Genomic DNA, 17,596 nt, shown 5'->3' on the forward strand with positions numbered 1-17,596 from the left:
TCGTCAGTTTGGTGAATGGTATGGAGCCTCCGACGGGTCGGAAATTTCTTGTTTGTGACCACATACCACGTTGACCGCACTAAAGTGGACAGGAAGGACGCATGGACACGTGGGTGTAATGGGTAAGTTGAGAAGCCATGTACACATTGACGTACCGAACTCGTTGCATAAAGTCCAACGATCTAAATGTGTTTAGGCGAGCATGTGTTCGGAGTCGTTGTAAGACTTTACAACACTTAAAGAACGCCGTGCGCTATATTTGTCGATGGAACGTAATCCCTAAACATTTGAGCACTGGTAAGTTTTCATGGGTACATCAGTTCTACAGGCATGCCGTGTCCTACCTCCACGTAGCGTGATTCCGTAAGTTGATCGTATTGCCTGCCACCGCCACATACTGTTCGAGCCAGGAAAGCGCCGTACGTATTTCGTCACCCGTCCGTGTTGAGAACATCACACCATCGGCGTACGAGCCAAATCGAAAGGTCGCGTAGAGGAGATTAAGTCCTTTCAAGCGTCTCCTCAGTCCATGAAGAGCTGGTTCGAGGGCAATGGCGAATAACATGGCAGAAAAAGGACTGCCTAGTCTGACGGACCTGTTGACAAGGACGGGGGCGGACCGATAGCGGTTTACCATAAACCTTGTGACCGCATCATGGTTGGAACGAAGCACAACAGATGTCGTCACGCTTGGGATACCGATGTGTTCCATAACTGCACGCAGGAATCCATGATAGACGCGATCGAAAACACGGCAAAAGTCCAGCATAACAAGGGCGCCGTGGAGACGACTTTTTTGCATCAGCGCCACTACATCTCTGCCGGCCACGGTGGCCGTGCGGTTCTAGGCGCTTCAGTCCGAAACCTCGCAACTGCTACGGTCGCAGGTTCGAATCCTGCCTCGGGCATGGATGTGTGTGATGTCATAAGGTTAGTTAGGTTTAGGTAGTTCTAAGTTCTAGGAGACTGATGACCTCAGATTTTAAGTCCCATAGTGCTCAGAGCCATTTGAACCATTTGAACTACATCTCTATAGGTGCTCAAAGTCGTAAACACATTAGTATTGTCTCCGAGGCAGGTTTTATCATTGGGAATGGTCGCCATTACCGTAGGTTTGAGCTTCTCACGGAGGATGCGTGTCAATAGTTTGTAGTCTGTGTTTAGCATTGTCAATGGACGAAAATCAATATTGCTCATCAGTGTGGGATCCGTACCAGATCGGGTTGATGGAGGCGATAGAGTAGATCCAAAGAAGAGCGGCGCGTTTCGTCACAGGGTTATTTGGTAACTGTGATAGCGTTACGGATATGTTTAGCAAACTCAAGTGGTAGACTCTGCAAGAGAGGCGCTCTGCATCGCGGTGTACCTTGCTCGCCAGGTTTGAAGAGGGTGCGTTTCTGGATGAGGTATCGAATATATGCTTCCCCCTACTTATACCTCCCGAGGAGGTCACGAATGTAAAATTAGAGAGATTCGAGCGCGCATGGAGGCTTTCAGACAGTCGCTCATCCTGCGAACCATACGTGACTGGAACAGAAAAGGGAGGTAATGACAGTGGCACGTAAAGTGCCCTCCGCCACACACCGTTGGGTGGGTTGCGGAGTATAAATGTAGATGTAGATGTAGATGTCGAAGATTGCAACTGAAATCCCTACATACTGCCGAGTGGTCGGCACTGCCCTGGAAGAATATTGCATAAAGGGTGCGGCGTTGTCTGTGTCTCTCGCCTCCGAGAGGAGTGTACAGTTTCACTAGACGAACTGTACCAACCGTGGTGCAACCCCACGGGCCGACGGTAAGTAGGATACAAGGTAAATACATTGTTTGTTCTCTATCAAAATCTTTCATTTTGCTAACTATGCCTATCACTAGTTAGTCCCTTCTGTAGTAAGAATATTTTATTTAGCTGGCAGTATTTGTGCTCTCTGTATTGCAGTAGTTCGAGTAACAAAGATTTTTGTGAGGTGAGTGATTCATGAAAGGTAGAGGTTATTGATAGTCAGGATCATTCTTTTGTGGGGATAATTGAAAGTCAGATTGCGTTGCGCTAAAAATATTGTGTGTCAGTTGATTGATGATCAGATAAGTAAAGAGAGAAATGTCTGAGTATGTTCAGTTTTACTCAGTTGTCTCTGTATCAATTAATGTAGAAGTTTACCTGCACAGTAATTTATAATTTTTCTAAGGGGACGTTACAGTATTACAGATGGGTGTTTTGCAGCGTGGAGCATCTTCAGAGCGAAGAGATAGGACATGGCGGATGTTGGTCATGCAGGTCTAGGCGCCTGTCACCGTTAGCTTGACTTGACCAACGACACTGGTGTATCGTCAGGGACCTGAAACGCATCGTGCATCTACATGTGCAGCGTCCAGTCTCCCAGTGAGCCTGATAACACTGGATCTCGAGAGGCGTAGTCGTGATTACAAGTAGATTAATTTTGTATGTTCTGGCTCACTAACTCACTGTTAAAACAGAGACTATATTTTATAAGCAAAACAATGGATTTTTTTACAAAACTTTAAAAATTCTGTATATTTAATTAAATAACATTAACTAAATACCTCTTTTTTACAATAATACAACCATTTTAATAATCAACTGATTTATTTAATTTATAACACGATTTGTAGAACAATAACACATTTTAGTTAAAAAATTGAGTTCTGTTTAAAGATTTTAAACTGAGAACATAAGTAAATTAATTAAAATGTACTAGTTAAAAAGGACATTATTTTAAAAAACATAGTGAAGATAAGTAAATTAATAAAAATTTCTTATTTAAAAAAACTAAATTTAAAAAAAATTTCAGCGTGATAGTAAGATAATAAATTGTATTAGTTAAAACAAAAGTACATTGTTTTAAAAAGTTTATATTGTGAATTCTAAGTCATGAAATTCATTTATTTTTAATTTTAAATTTTTTATTATTCCTATTTCAATTTCATTTGTCCTCTTTTAGTTATTTCAAAATCAAAGTAATCAATTAATTAGGAATATCTATTTGGTATAATAACTTTAAAATTATTGTTGTGTTCCAGACAAAGTTGTTCTCCATATCTAATATTTAAATATTCGCAGTTCTTAATATTATATAAAACATTTATCTCTAGCTCAATCACTTTTTTAATTTGTGTGGAAATACTTATATTGTTGAGCTTCTTGATTATTTTCTATTTATATAGAAAAATTTTTATTTGTTGCACAAAGTAAATTAATAGTTTGTAGTCAACATATTTAAAATTTGTAATTTTGAACTTGAAGCTAAATTATTCATTGAAAATTATCCTTTTTTTATAAATTTAATATAAATTAATTCTTATAAATGTAGAACAAAAAAGAAATGCAGGCTAAAGGAAAAGATAGTTGTCAAATAATTGAGTAATCTGAAAATATTGATTGTCCTATTTGTTTATGTAATGAAAATTATAATCAGTTTATTAAAACAAATTGCAATCATACTTTTCATAAAACAACGTATTGATGAATGTTTATAGGAAAAAAATTGTCCACTTTGTAGAACTATTATTAAAAATAAAGATACAGAAAAAATTTAAATAATTGAAGTTAATGCTATCCTTGATGCTCAAGATGAAGAATTATTTTTTGGTGAACCAGCATATTATTATTATGATTCTGATTAATTAAATATTTAAATTGCAAAAATTATAGACATTAGAAAAATTTACTTTTTCACAAATCTAATAAATGTTTTTATATATATGTGGACCAAGTTCAACAAAAGTCTTATGTGAATTCTAAATTTTGTAAATATTGTAATACATCGCAAACAATTGGTAATTTTTCTTTACAGTAGGATACAAAAATGATTATGGAACTATACCTAGACCACGTATAAATAAATATCATGTAAAAAATTACAATAAAAATAGCATTCCTTGTGTATGTAGTAAAAGAGTTGCTAAATCTTATATTAAGGTACATTTATGAAAAAAACCAAGAGAAGAACATTCAAAGATTTTATGAACAATGACTAATAAAGAAAACTCTACATCTACAATGAACATTGAAGAAGTTGTAACCGAAGAAACATCAACATCTACAAAGAAATGTAAAAGTTGTCAAGAAATTGAAGATTTAAATTCTTTTTATATAGTCCTTCACATACAGATAAACATAATAATAAATATAAGAAGTGTACTTTCGATTATATGAAGAATAAGAAACCTTAAGTTTGTGATTTATTATTTATTAAATTATAATCCATTTTGTGTAATTAAATAAATTATTAAAACTTATTGATTGGTGTACTAAATAATAAAGGAATTGATTGTTAAACTAAATAGTAACCTAATTGATTGCTAAACTAAACAGTAAACTAATTCTTTTTAAAAACTAATTGATTGTTAAACTAAATAATAAATGAAATTTATTTTTATTAATTATCTACTAAATAATAATTTTTGGCCACCTACTAAAGAACTGTCATTTGTTAAAAATTTTTTTTACAAGGCTAATGAAATTTTTTTGTAATAAATAAAAGAGCAAAATGGAAACATATATTGCTACTGAACTGCATCAATTTAAAATTTAAGACTGTTAATGAATACTGTAAAATAAATAATTTATGAGGCTATTCAGATTTACGAAAAGCTGATTTAATTTCATTTATTGTTAGAAATCGTCCAATAATTATTAGAAATCAACAATTATTTTTGGAAACAATACACCTGAAAGCAGGCCGCAGACTGCTACAGTTCACACTGAAGTGAGTAAATATAATACAAATACTGTTAATAATTATGTAACTTGATCCCAATTAACTATAACAGGACCGAAAAATTTGAAAATTATTAAGGACTATTTGAAAGTACTTAATGGTTTAAACAAAAGTTTTAATTTATATTGTGAATATAAACTACAAACAAACGAACGGATAAGTTCAAGGATTTGACAACAAACACAAAACTTCTATTTTGACAAAAAAATTTAATAAATTTAAACAATGTAAAAGAGATATTTTAAAAAAATGATTTGGAAGCACAACTTTCAGGATGGACATTAAAAAGAACTATTGGTTCGAAACTAGTAATTAATAAATATATTCCACTAAAATGATCATCTTATATTGATTTGCCTGAAGAAATAAGAAACAAAAATGTTGCATCAATGAAAAAAATGCTGATTAAATAATAAAATATAAAAATGTTGATGAAAAAATGAAAATATCGAATTTCCTGTATTAATTCCTCTTATTCCAAAAATAGAAAAAAAGAATGTATCTATTAATGTTTAATCATTTGTTGAAAAATATCAAGTGCATCCATTAAAAATTGCATAATGTAAAAAGGAAAATTATAAATCTACTTTATTTCAAGAAAGAAAATATTTCACAATAGTGTTATTTATCTAGACTTGTATCAAGTCAAAACCAAACAAACTGAAGTAAAATTTATGTGTGATTTATGTTTACTACATTTTAATAGAAAAGGAAACATATAAGCATACACCAAATTGTTTAACTAAAAATCCATTAAAAATTGGAATGCCAAGTGAAGGAGAATACGTTTATTTTAAAAATAATCAATATACACAAAAAGTTCCATTTGTTATTTATGATGATTTTGAAAATTTTCTTTTAAAGATGGATAATTGTGAAGCAAATCCAGAAAAATCATATTATCACAAAGATGAACCAAGTGGACTGTTTTGTTATGTAAAATACATAAATGGAAATTATGAAGAGCCTGTTCTTTATAGAGGGCCAAATTCTCATAAAAAATTTATTGGACAAATAAAACAAGAAATTGGAAAAAAGTTATTCTGAAATTGAAGAAATGATACCACTTACATTTGAAGAAAACATAACACATAATAATTCTAAATTTTGTGCATTGTGTGAATGTTGTTATTCAAATAATAACGAAAGAAATCTTGGTGAATATCATGATTTGTATATAAAACTGATGTATTATTATTAGCTGATATATTGGAAAATTTTAGAAAAACATGTATGAAAACATATAACTTAGATCCCTCTTGGTATTATACAGCACCAGGTTCATCTTGGGATGCAATGTTAAAACAAAAACTTGAATTATTATATGACTATGATATGCTTTTAATGATTGAAACAGGAATAAGAGAAAGGATTTCACAATGTTGTAAATTATATGTAAAAGCAAATAATAAATTTTTAAGAGATTTTAATAATAAGGAAATATTAAATATATAACATATTTAGATGCTAATAACTTATATGATTATGCTATTTACCATATGAAGTACTTAAATGGAATGAACCAAAAAATTTTCATTGGACAAATATAAATGAAATTTCAAACATTTGTGAAGATGATACTATACTTGAAGTAGATATAAAATATTCAAAAAAATCACATGATTTGCATATAGATTCACTATTAGGTCCTGAATCAAATATTGTTACAGGTACAAATGAAAGTAAATTAATAACTACTACAGATTAAAATTTAATTATATAGTAAATTATAGAAATCTTAATCAATATTTATGTCTAGAAACGCAGCTTACAAAAATACATAGAGTTGAAAAATTTAAACAAACTAATTGGTTAAAGAAGAATTTTGCATAAACATACATTTAAAAATTTTGCTAAAATTATTTTTAAAAATATTTCTATAAACTAATGAAGTATTTTGTATTTGGAAAAACAATGGAGAATATTAGAAATAGACAAGATATTAAACTTGTTTCAAATAATAAATTATGTGATAAACTTGTAGCTAAACCAAACTTTAAATGTAGAACGATGCTAAATGAAAATCTTGTTGCTATTCAAATGTATAAAACTAAAATCAAATTTGATAAACCTTTTGATGATGGACTAAGTATACTTGATTTATCTGAAGCATTAATGTATGATTTTCACTGTATGGTTATGAAACCTCAATATGGAGAAAACATTGAATTATGTTATCATGATACAGATAGGAATATTTATAATGTTATAAGTGAGGATTTCTATGAAGATATAAAATTAGTGACAGATTATTTTGATAGAAGTGATTATCTAACAGATAATATATATGATATTCAACAAATAAAAAAAAGTAGTTCGAAAAATGAAAGTTGAATACTGTGGAAAAGTAATTGAAGAATTTTGAGGTTTAAGAGCAAAAATGTATGCATGTAAAGTTGGTGGTAAAATAAAAAAAGAAATGTATAGGAATTAAGAAGTGTGTAGTTAAAAAGAAAAAAGTATTTAAAAGATAGTTTGTTCATCAATATAGAATAATACAGAATATTTAATTCAATTAAAAGTGAAAAACATCTAATATATACAATTTAAGGAAACCAAAATTCACTAGGTCCTCATGATAATAAAAGATATGTATTGGAAAATAAATAAATACATTGCTATATGGTCATTATAAGTTAGTAAAAATGTAATACATTTTCATTTATAAATTTAATAAAATTTTTCAATTTATAATTATATAATTTTTTTATATAATTATTTTCTATGTAATTGGAAACTTTTTACAAAGATCAAATATAACACTACAATGAATAAATAAAACACACACGATTTTGTTCTCAAAAACTGTACACATTGAATAAAATAAACAATGAAATATTTAAAAAAAAGGATGATAGAATCAAAATTAAATATGAAAGTATTAAAGGCAAAAATAGAATGAATTAAAGTAAAAGATAATACAATTATAGTACAAAATGTTCAAATCAAAATTAGAAGGAAAATTTGAAACTAAAACCAACTGATTTTGTACCTATGTATTTTCAGAATTAATTAAAAAACTAATTATTGTTAAACAAAATTGTAAATTAATTTTTTATAAAATAAGTGTCAGCTAAAGCAAAATTTAGTCTGCAACTACTTTACCTGAAAATGTAACCATTTAACATAAACTTGATTATCTTTCTTTTTTAAAACTTTTTTTAGTAAGTATACATTTGGATTTTTGTTTTCTGTAGTTCTTGTTCATAAAAATTTACCTTTATTTAATCTAATTTACAAGTAATAGGATTAGAATAAATAACACCTTCAATTTCAAATATTTCTGATAAACAATTAGCTGTATAAACGTTTTGAAAAAAGTTTTTAAGATGATTAACTCCAAATACATACCCTTTTTAAAATTTAGGATTTTCTTTATTTAATATTTAGTTATTTTTTTAATTCTTTCACTAACTTCTATTGGTATGATTTTCATTGTAGAATCTTTTGTATCATTGTATTCATCAATTAGATTTTTAACTAAATGTAACCATTTATAATTTATTTGTAAAACAATTTTTTCCACATTTTTTCTTTAAGTGTTTGTCTAATCATTCTACAACAAGAGTTGCTTTTTAATTAAAATGTTTTCAGTAATGATCAATATCATATTTCTTCATTAAATGTTTAATTTATTTGTTATAGTATTCCTTTCTATTATCTGTTTCTAAATAATTTGGTTTTATAACTAATAAAATTTTGGATGAGCATTAACTGTATTTTTAGCCTTTTTACCTTTATAGGAACAGCAAATGCATATTTCGAAAAAAACCATCGCTTATTTTCATAAATACTAATAACCTTTATCTATTTTTGAAAGTCCTTTTAATTTTTTTCGAATCTATTTCAAGTAGATCAGGTTGCCATAAATCATGTACACCAAAAGAAAGAAAATTTCTTCTTTTAAAAATCTTTCTATTTGGTTTATGTAATTCATTAACTATAATTTTAATAGTATATTACTATTTAAACTTTCACCAGCGACTGTTTCAGCAGTCTTAACTTGGTTTCTGTACCATTTTCTTATTGTATTTGCTTTTGTTAGATTTGCAAATTGTACTAATACTTCGATTCTTTGTCTTCCATTTCTAGTTGTTATGCTATGTGGATTATGTGTTTCTGAAAAAATGTTTACATTTCAAACAATGAATATGATGGTCTGTAAGAACAAAATTTATATTCATTTATATTGATAAAGAATTTTTATAGATTAAAAATTCATATAGATTAAAAAAATTGATAAAATAAAAATTCGTTTAATGACTTGTATATTTCTCGATCTTCACTTTCTATTGTGTCTAAGCATTTATTAATTTGTGATAATAATGATTTAATGTAACTTTTTACTGAATCCATTTTAACTAATGTAGTTAATTATTGTACCGTTATTTATTATAATGTGCCATAATACAATTTTTAATTATAAAATTACTAAATTTTTTGATAATATTTGTGCTATACTAACTTCCTCATTATTTCATTCTTATCTCCAGCTATTTGTTAACCATGAATAACTGCTAGTCTTTCAATCATTGAACCAAACATATTCAATTTATTTATTAGTACCTGTTTCAACGAAACCTTCACCTACTTTTTCTTTTTCAACTGATATCTGCATCTTATATAGTTCTTATTAAGTTTCGAAAATAATCATCAACAATTTGTGTTATTAAATATTTATAATTACTACCTCTCCTTGATTTTATTTTATTTGGATTCTTATCAGAATTAATGCTCCTGAATTTTATAATATATCTGCATAATTTGGTAAATCTTCACAATTAAACATTACATTTAAATCATCTATAGTAATTTGTTTTTCAGTAAAAGTCCTATTAATCCATCTGTACTTTTGTATGTTACTTTTACCAATTGTTAATTTATCACCATTAAATTCTACAGGTAATTTACCAACATATTTAAGGAAACCAACATGTTTTAAACCAAATACTTTATCTTCACTATGATTTAAATATTTTCACATTCTTTCACTAACATTTATCTTATTAGTTTAATTAATTTTTTTGTTTTATTTATCTTTTTTCTTTCATTTTTTCTTGGTATTTATTTCATAAATCTTGAACTTCTGTTTCACTTAATGTATAATCATATTTTCCAGCAATATCAAAAGACAAATCTGTTAGTTTTTTAATTGGTGATAAATCTTCAAAATCTTCTATATGATGATATGGAATCATTTGTATTTCAACTTCTCTATTTTCTTCAATTGATTTTAATACATTTTCACCTAAAACTTCAATACCATATGTTCCTTTTTCAATAGCATCAATAACAGGTTGAGCTTCCATTTTATATTTCTCATATTCTGCTCTTGGCTGCTTCACTCAATGCTTAAATTTTTTTTCAGTTCTTCAGCTTATGTTATATTTTTTTATTTTGTTTAACAGCTTTTTCATCATACTTATGAAACATTTGTTAATGAAGAAAAAACATTAATTATTTTTATGTTTAATGTTTATGTTTAATGTTTAAATTTATGTTTATTTTACATTTATGTGTATGTTTTCAATCTATGTTCATGGTTATGTCTATATTTATACTTTTATTAATGTTTATGTTTACATTCATATTTATGTTTTTGTTTATGTTTACATTTATATTTATGTTTATGTTTATGTTGTTAAGAAATGTTGATTTTTCGTTTATAAACTTACCTTCATTTGGTTTTCTAGACATATCTGTTGTTAAAAAACCAAATTCATCATTCTAACATTTGTTACACAATTCTGTAAAATTACCAAACCTTAAATCTCCACCAAAAAATTCATGATAAATATGTTTTAAACTTGTATCATCATGTCTAAAAATATTTAAACAATTTAAATTTTCTCTAAGTGTTTTGGTATTTTTGAATTTGATTGAGCTAAATAAAGGGAATCTATACCTTTATGTCTTCCTCTAGTAAAACAATGTATAACAATATCTTGATTGTCTAGAATGAAATCATCAAATACAATAACTGAATTATCTTCACATTCATCTAGTGCAATAATTTCTTAATTTTTTCAATAAAACTCACAATTTGTTTATAATTTTATCTTGAATTTTTTTACATTGTTTTATAAATTCTTGTTGGTTGTTCTCAGCTTTTTGCATGGACATACAAATGTTTCATTTTATTCCAATCTAACCATCCTGTAGCTAAAATATTGTCAATCATTAATGTTCTTTTACGACACACACTTGTTCCAATTATTGTATATCTTATAGAATTTGCTAGATGTTCACCATGTTTATTTTTTAACTTTGTTTTGTAGTAGCTTACCCGCATTCCTATTTTCCTATTCATTATTAAACCTACTCCTGCATTACCCCTATTTGATTTTGTGTTTATAACCCTGTAATCACCTGACCAGAAGTCTTGTTCCTCCTGCCACCGAACTTCACTAATTCCCACTATATCTAACTTTAACCTATCCATTTCCCTTTTTAAATTTTCTAACCTACCTGCCCGATTAAGGGATCTGACATTCCACACTCCGATCCGTAGAACGCCAGTTTTCTTTCTCCTGATAACGACATCCTCCTGAGTAGTCCCCGCCCGGAGATCCGAATGGGGGACTATTTTACCTCCGGAATATTTTACCCAAGAGGATGCCATCATCATTTAATCATACAGTAAAGCTGCATGTCCTCGGGAAAAATTACGGCTGTAGTTTCCCCTTGCTTTCAGCCGTTCGCAGTACCAGCACAGCAACGCCATTTTGGTTAATGTTGCAAGGCCAGATCAGTCAATCATCCAGACTGTTGCCCCTGCAACTACTGAAAAGGCTGCTGCCCCTCTTCAGGAACCACACGTTTGTCTGGCCTCGCAACAGATACCCCTCCGTTGTGGTTGCACCTACGGTACGGCCATCTGTATCGCTGAGGCACGCAAGCCTCCCCACCAACGGCAAGGTCCATGGTTCATGGGGGGGATTTTTTAACTTATTTTCTGGAATTCTTATTTTAGGTTCCCAATCTATTTTGTTCAGTTATTAATATTTTGTCTTTTATTAATAATTTTTTCATTTATTAATAACTTTTTCATTTATTAATAATTTTTTCTTTTAATAATAATTTATCATTTATTAATAATTTTTCAGTAGTAAATGAGTAGGTTATTTCAACTTAGTGATAAAACTTCTATACTTAGAAAATGATTAACTGTTCCAATACATGATAATTATACTAATGTTTCATTAGTTGGTTTTAATTCTACTTTTGTAACACCAAATCTTATAATAAAAGATTATAACCTTTATTATGATCGATAAACAATAGAAATTCCTGTAGGACAATATAGTAAAAAAAATTTAAATAAATATATACTTTTGAAAAAATCCGTTATACACATTAAAGCAGATGAAATTTTAAACAGAATTGTTATTGAATGTGATGTAAAACTGTATATGGATATAGAAGATAGTTTGGAAGTTTACTTGGTTTTAATAATCAAATTGTTCAAGCTAATGAGAAAGCTCAACTAAAAATGTTTCTAAAATAAATCCTTTTGAATAAATCAACATAAATTTTAATCTTGGCGATGGAATGTATATAAAACATAATGATAATTTTCACAAAGAAACTAATATTATTGCTTCATTTAAACATTTTGCTGACTTTGGTATATCAAGAATGTATGAACTAAATTATCTTATAAATTTTTGTATTTTTTAATGCAATCCAAGATTTAGAAGTTACTATAACTGATGAAAATGATAATTTAATTCATTTTTATGGTGCTACTGTATCAGTTATTTTAAAAATATCATAATAAAATTTTTCCTTAATGAATAATTTACTGCTAAAACAATAATGAATAAAATTGTAAATTATCAGTTTTGTTCATTTCCTGTTAATGAAAAACTAAAAATAATTTAAATATTCCTAACAAAGATACAGGAACTGAAATAAATATTGGTGATTGTTGGCTTCATCCAAATCGTGCACAATTATACATGAATTTTAGTATTATTTTAAATGATGGTATAGATTATCCAACTTATAACAGGAAATCTAACAAAAAATTAATTGATAATTATGTCACTAAATTGTTAGACTTCATAACAATAAGAAAAGGAAATAACATGTTATCTAGAATTGAAAATCTTTTTATTTCATCAACAGTTTTACTACATCTAATTTCATCTGTTACTGATTCAATAAGATTACAAGTACATATTCTTAATACAGAAAAATAAATAGTCAAAAAATGAAGCACTTTACCCATTATTAATGCTTGGTGGATTCTTTAAAACATTATAAAGAAATTATTTTTGAAGGAAACTTAAGTGTAGTTTTTGGTCATAGTTCAAGTTCTGGAGATGCATTTAACATCGGTGTGATAAAAATTATGCTGGTGTTGAAATAAAAGATACTGTTCCTAAAGAAGTAAAAATTATTATAGAATCTATAGAAATTCGTGTACCTGTTGTTAAGTATGAACCAGATTATGAACTTGATCAACTTGTAAATATTTAAAAAATCCTAAAATTGCTATTTCTGTTTATGAACTTCAAACAGATGAAGGTGCTGTATTGTCTGGTAAAAACAGTTTTGAAATAGATATGACAAATTACTATAACTCTATAGAATTTTATATTGCATATTTTGTTTCTGTTGTATTTCAGACAAATCGCAAAAATAATCAATTAGTTGATTCATCATTATTTAATCATGTTAAATTAGAGTATATATTTGAAAAATATTAAAAATGAATTTTTTCCTCAAGAAAAGTGGAATATTAATCCACAAAATAATTTTTAATGCCATTCTTGATTTTAAAAGAATTACTTTACTAAAATCTGATATTGATATTAATCCTTTAAGTTTTATGACTATTTATCCAATTTATGTAAGAAATATGACATGTAGAGAAAATGTGATTAACTACACAAAAAACAAAGATCAACCTTTTTGCTTCTTTTACTGACAAATTCCAAATGATACTCTTGCTTATATAATTATGTGTGGAAAGAAAAATCACACTTACGATGCACAAAATAGATTACTTACTGAAAATTTTGAATGGTTAATTATAAATTATTACTATTTGGGACTATGTAAATGGATGAAGACTTAAAAAATTTATAAAAGTGTTAATAGCTAATTAGTTAATGTTTTAAAATCGTTTTATTTAATTAAATATACAGAATTTTTAAAAACTTTTAAAAATAGGTGGTTTTACTTATACTTACTTATAAAAATAGAATTTATTTTAACACTGAGTTAGTGAGCAAGAACATACAAAATTATTCTACTGTTACGTCCCTGGGTATGGGACTTGGTTGGTCTTCCACATCCTTTCAACACGTGTCTGGCTATTAGTGGGGGAAGACATGTAATCATGTGGTGCGTTAAGATCGGTCGTGTCGGACCGGTGTATCGGCTGACGCATATCAGCTATCGTTGATTCCTCGGGCAGTTCTACTGCCTGGGTCGTTATGCGCCGTTTCCTGTGGCGCTTCGGCGATTTCAGTTTACGCTGTCTTGCCTCCATGCTCGGCGGCGGGCAGGGGGTGAATGCGGCGTCCTGTTCTTCAACTTCCACCTCAACATCGTCTTGTCGTTGTAGCGGAGCGTGCGTGCCGCCTGAGCCAGACGAAAGGACAACAGAGGCATCGGCGTTAGAAGACGCTGCGACTCCGAAGGAGCTGTTGCAGGGGACTCCAAGGCTTGTACCAATACAGATGGTGATGATGATGATGATGCTTGGTTTCTAGGGCGCTCAAGTGCGAGTTTATCAGCGCCCCTATAAATTCCCAACCTTTGCTCAGTCCAAACTGTCCACTTTCAAGAATGATGAGGACAACACAGGTGAAAATCCCTGACCTCTCCGGGAATCGAACCCTGGACCCTGTGCTCGAGAAGCGAGAACGCTACCACGAGACCACGAGCTGTGGACAAGTCAGTATGATCATGTATTATGCCTTCCTACACGATTCCACCTGGACCATCAAAATCACCATGTTCGACAATCTTCTTGGGTGTATTACGTTCCTTCATACGCCGGTGGGAATGAGAGAATATCCGAGATATGTACTGGTTTGCTCGTTCCGCTGGCTTAAACCTCATATAGCTCGTGTGGCTTGCGTTCGGAAGATTCACTGCAGCACGTCCAATTGCACCAACGGCCATTCAACAGTTGCCAAACGCTCTGGTGTAAGAGTGGAAGCTCTACCACAAGAAGACTTCACGAGCCTTGCGGCCAGCATGTGAGCACGCTGCAGAGCATGCATGCTCTCTGTGGTGACCATATACTCTATTAAGAACCACGTCTCACCTTTTGTAATGACCTGGGAACCATCACAAATCGCGTTGACTCTAGTGAAATTATTGCCATCGAATAAAAGTGTCATTTATCTTCGTCTCATTAGGTATTTACGAGGGTTGCAACTTTTACTGTGGCAACTATTTATTTACAGCTCGTTCAAAATAGATTCGTGTTTCGAAGTTGTTACTGACCTTCAAAGTAGTCGCCAGCATTGTGTATAATCCGTTGCCAGCGATGTGGAAGTCTTGGGATACTTTTAGCAGTGCCTGTTGTGTTGACAGTTCGAGCGGCGCGGTCTATTGCCCGACGAATTTGTAGCAGTTCTGAAACGAATGCCATGAAGTGTTTCCTTCAGTTTATAAATGGAGCTGAGCTTACGAGGGCTTAAGTCAGGGCAGTGCAGTAGATGGTATAGCACTTAGCAGCCCCATCAGTCAAACAAATCAATAACAGCTTGGACTGTACGTGCTTGAGCATTGTCCTGCAAAGTGATGGTCAGGTCCTGCAGAAAGTGTCATCACTTCTGTCTCTAAGCCGGTCGTTGGTTGTGTTCCAAAAATGAACAGCTTGGAGTCAGAAGTGATGACACTTTCTGCAGGACCTGACTATCTATTTGCAGGACAATGCTCAAGCACGTACAGTCCAATCTGTTACTGATTTGTTTGATTGATGCGGCTTCTAAGTGCTATACCACCTACTGCACTCCCCTGACTTAAGCCTTGGTAAGTTCAACTCGATTTCTAAACCGAAGGAAACACTTCACGGCATTCGCTTCAGAACTGTGACAAATTCGTCTGGCAATAGACGGCGCCGCTCGAACTGTCAACACAACTGGCACTGCTAAGAGTGCCCTATGACTTCCACATCGCTGGCAACCGGTTATACACAATGCTGCTGACTACTTTGAAGGTCAGTAAAACTTTGAAACACGTACCTATTTTGTACGATCTGTAAATAAATAGTTGCTACTATTAAAGTTCCAGCCTTTTGGAAGACGGCCAAGGTCGTGATGTTCAGGAAGCCGGGGAAAGACCACAGCCTCCCACAAAATTACCGACCCATCAGCCTTCTGAGCTCGCTCAGTAAGATTGTTGAGAAGGTGCTTCTCAAACGCATCACTAGGCACTCCATAACAAATGACATCCTGAGACCGGAGCAATTCGGCTTGAAGAATCACCACTCCACAACAAAGCAACTCTTACGGGTCGTTGAACATATAACACATGGCTTCAATATAAACAAAGCTACAGAGGCAGTGTTCCTGGACATCGAAAAGGCTTTCGACCGTCTATGGCACAACGGCCTAATTCGCAAACTCAGCGACGCGGGATTCCCCGACGGGCTGGTGCATCTAATACACTCATACCTCACTGACAGGAGTTTCAACACTGACGTGCAGGGAAAACAATCAACACGACACGGTATACACGCGGGAGTATTCCAGGGAAGCATCCTAGGGCTCCTACTGTTTAACCTCTACATAAACGATCTCCCAACCACACACAACACAACGATGGCAATCTACGCGGATGACACAGCCATCCTCGCGCAAGATTGGGAACCATCAAACATTACGTCACGCCTACAGACTGCACTCAGTGTGACTGAGCCTTGGTTGGAGAAATGGCGTGTTAGGGTAAAGGTCGACAAGTGCGAAACCGTTCTGTTCGCTAGAAGACCGAAGCAATTGCGCAAACACCGATACTGCAGACCAATAACTCTACAGGCACGCCCAATACGTTTCCGTGAGAAAGTAAAATACCTCGGTGTCTGGCTGGACCGGAAATTACTCTGGGGGGGATCACATACAACACATGACCAACCGAGCTAGCGTGAGGCTCAAACAGCTCTACCTTATGCTCAACAGGCGTAGCACACTGAACAGAAGGGTGTCGAGGTCCATGTACATGACACTTATCCGACCCCTGATGACGTACGCAGCTCCTGTCTGGGGATACGCTGCGCCTACACGCCTGCGCCGTCTGCAGCTCATACAAAACAAAGTACTCAAAATCATAAACAATGCTCCACGATACACATGCATCGCGGACCTTCACCGGGAATACCGACTTGGGACTCTAACGGAGGTAATCCACAAACTCACCACAAAACTATACAGAAACTCCAGACATTCGCAGAACCCGTTTATTCTGAATCTGGGGAACTACGACCACAACCATAGATGGAAACATAAAAGACCAGAAGACACACTTGTAAGGACCTAACATCTATGGCCAAGCACACGCAAACACAACGCTACAGGTGAGCCCCTGTTAACCAGATGCCATTACTGGATATCCGGCTGGAATGCACTGCCGAATAACTGGAACCACGCAGAGAAGCCGTACCGTACACTGCATGCAGACAAGCTCCACACGTCCCACACACAGTGAGATGATCTATGGCCGATCTCCCACTACTGTATAACGAACTTCATTGTATTGATTGGCGACTCCATGGAGTGTCCTGTGCACCACGACCTGATAATGGATATACTTGGAAGGAGAGACAGCATTGGTCGTACTTTGTTGTTTTATTAACCGCAAAATCGATTTTCGGTCACTTAGTGACCATTCTCAGT

This window comes from Schistocerca gregaria, chromosome X (assembly GCF_023897955.1).
Source record: "Schistocerca gregaria isolate iqSchGreg1 chromosome X, iqSchGreg1.2, whole genome shotgun sequence".
NCBI classification, from domain to species: domain Eukaryota; kingdom Metazoa; phylum Arthropoda; class Insecta; order Orthoptera; family Acrididae; genus Schistocerca; species Schistocerca gregaria.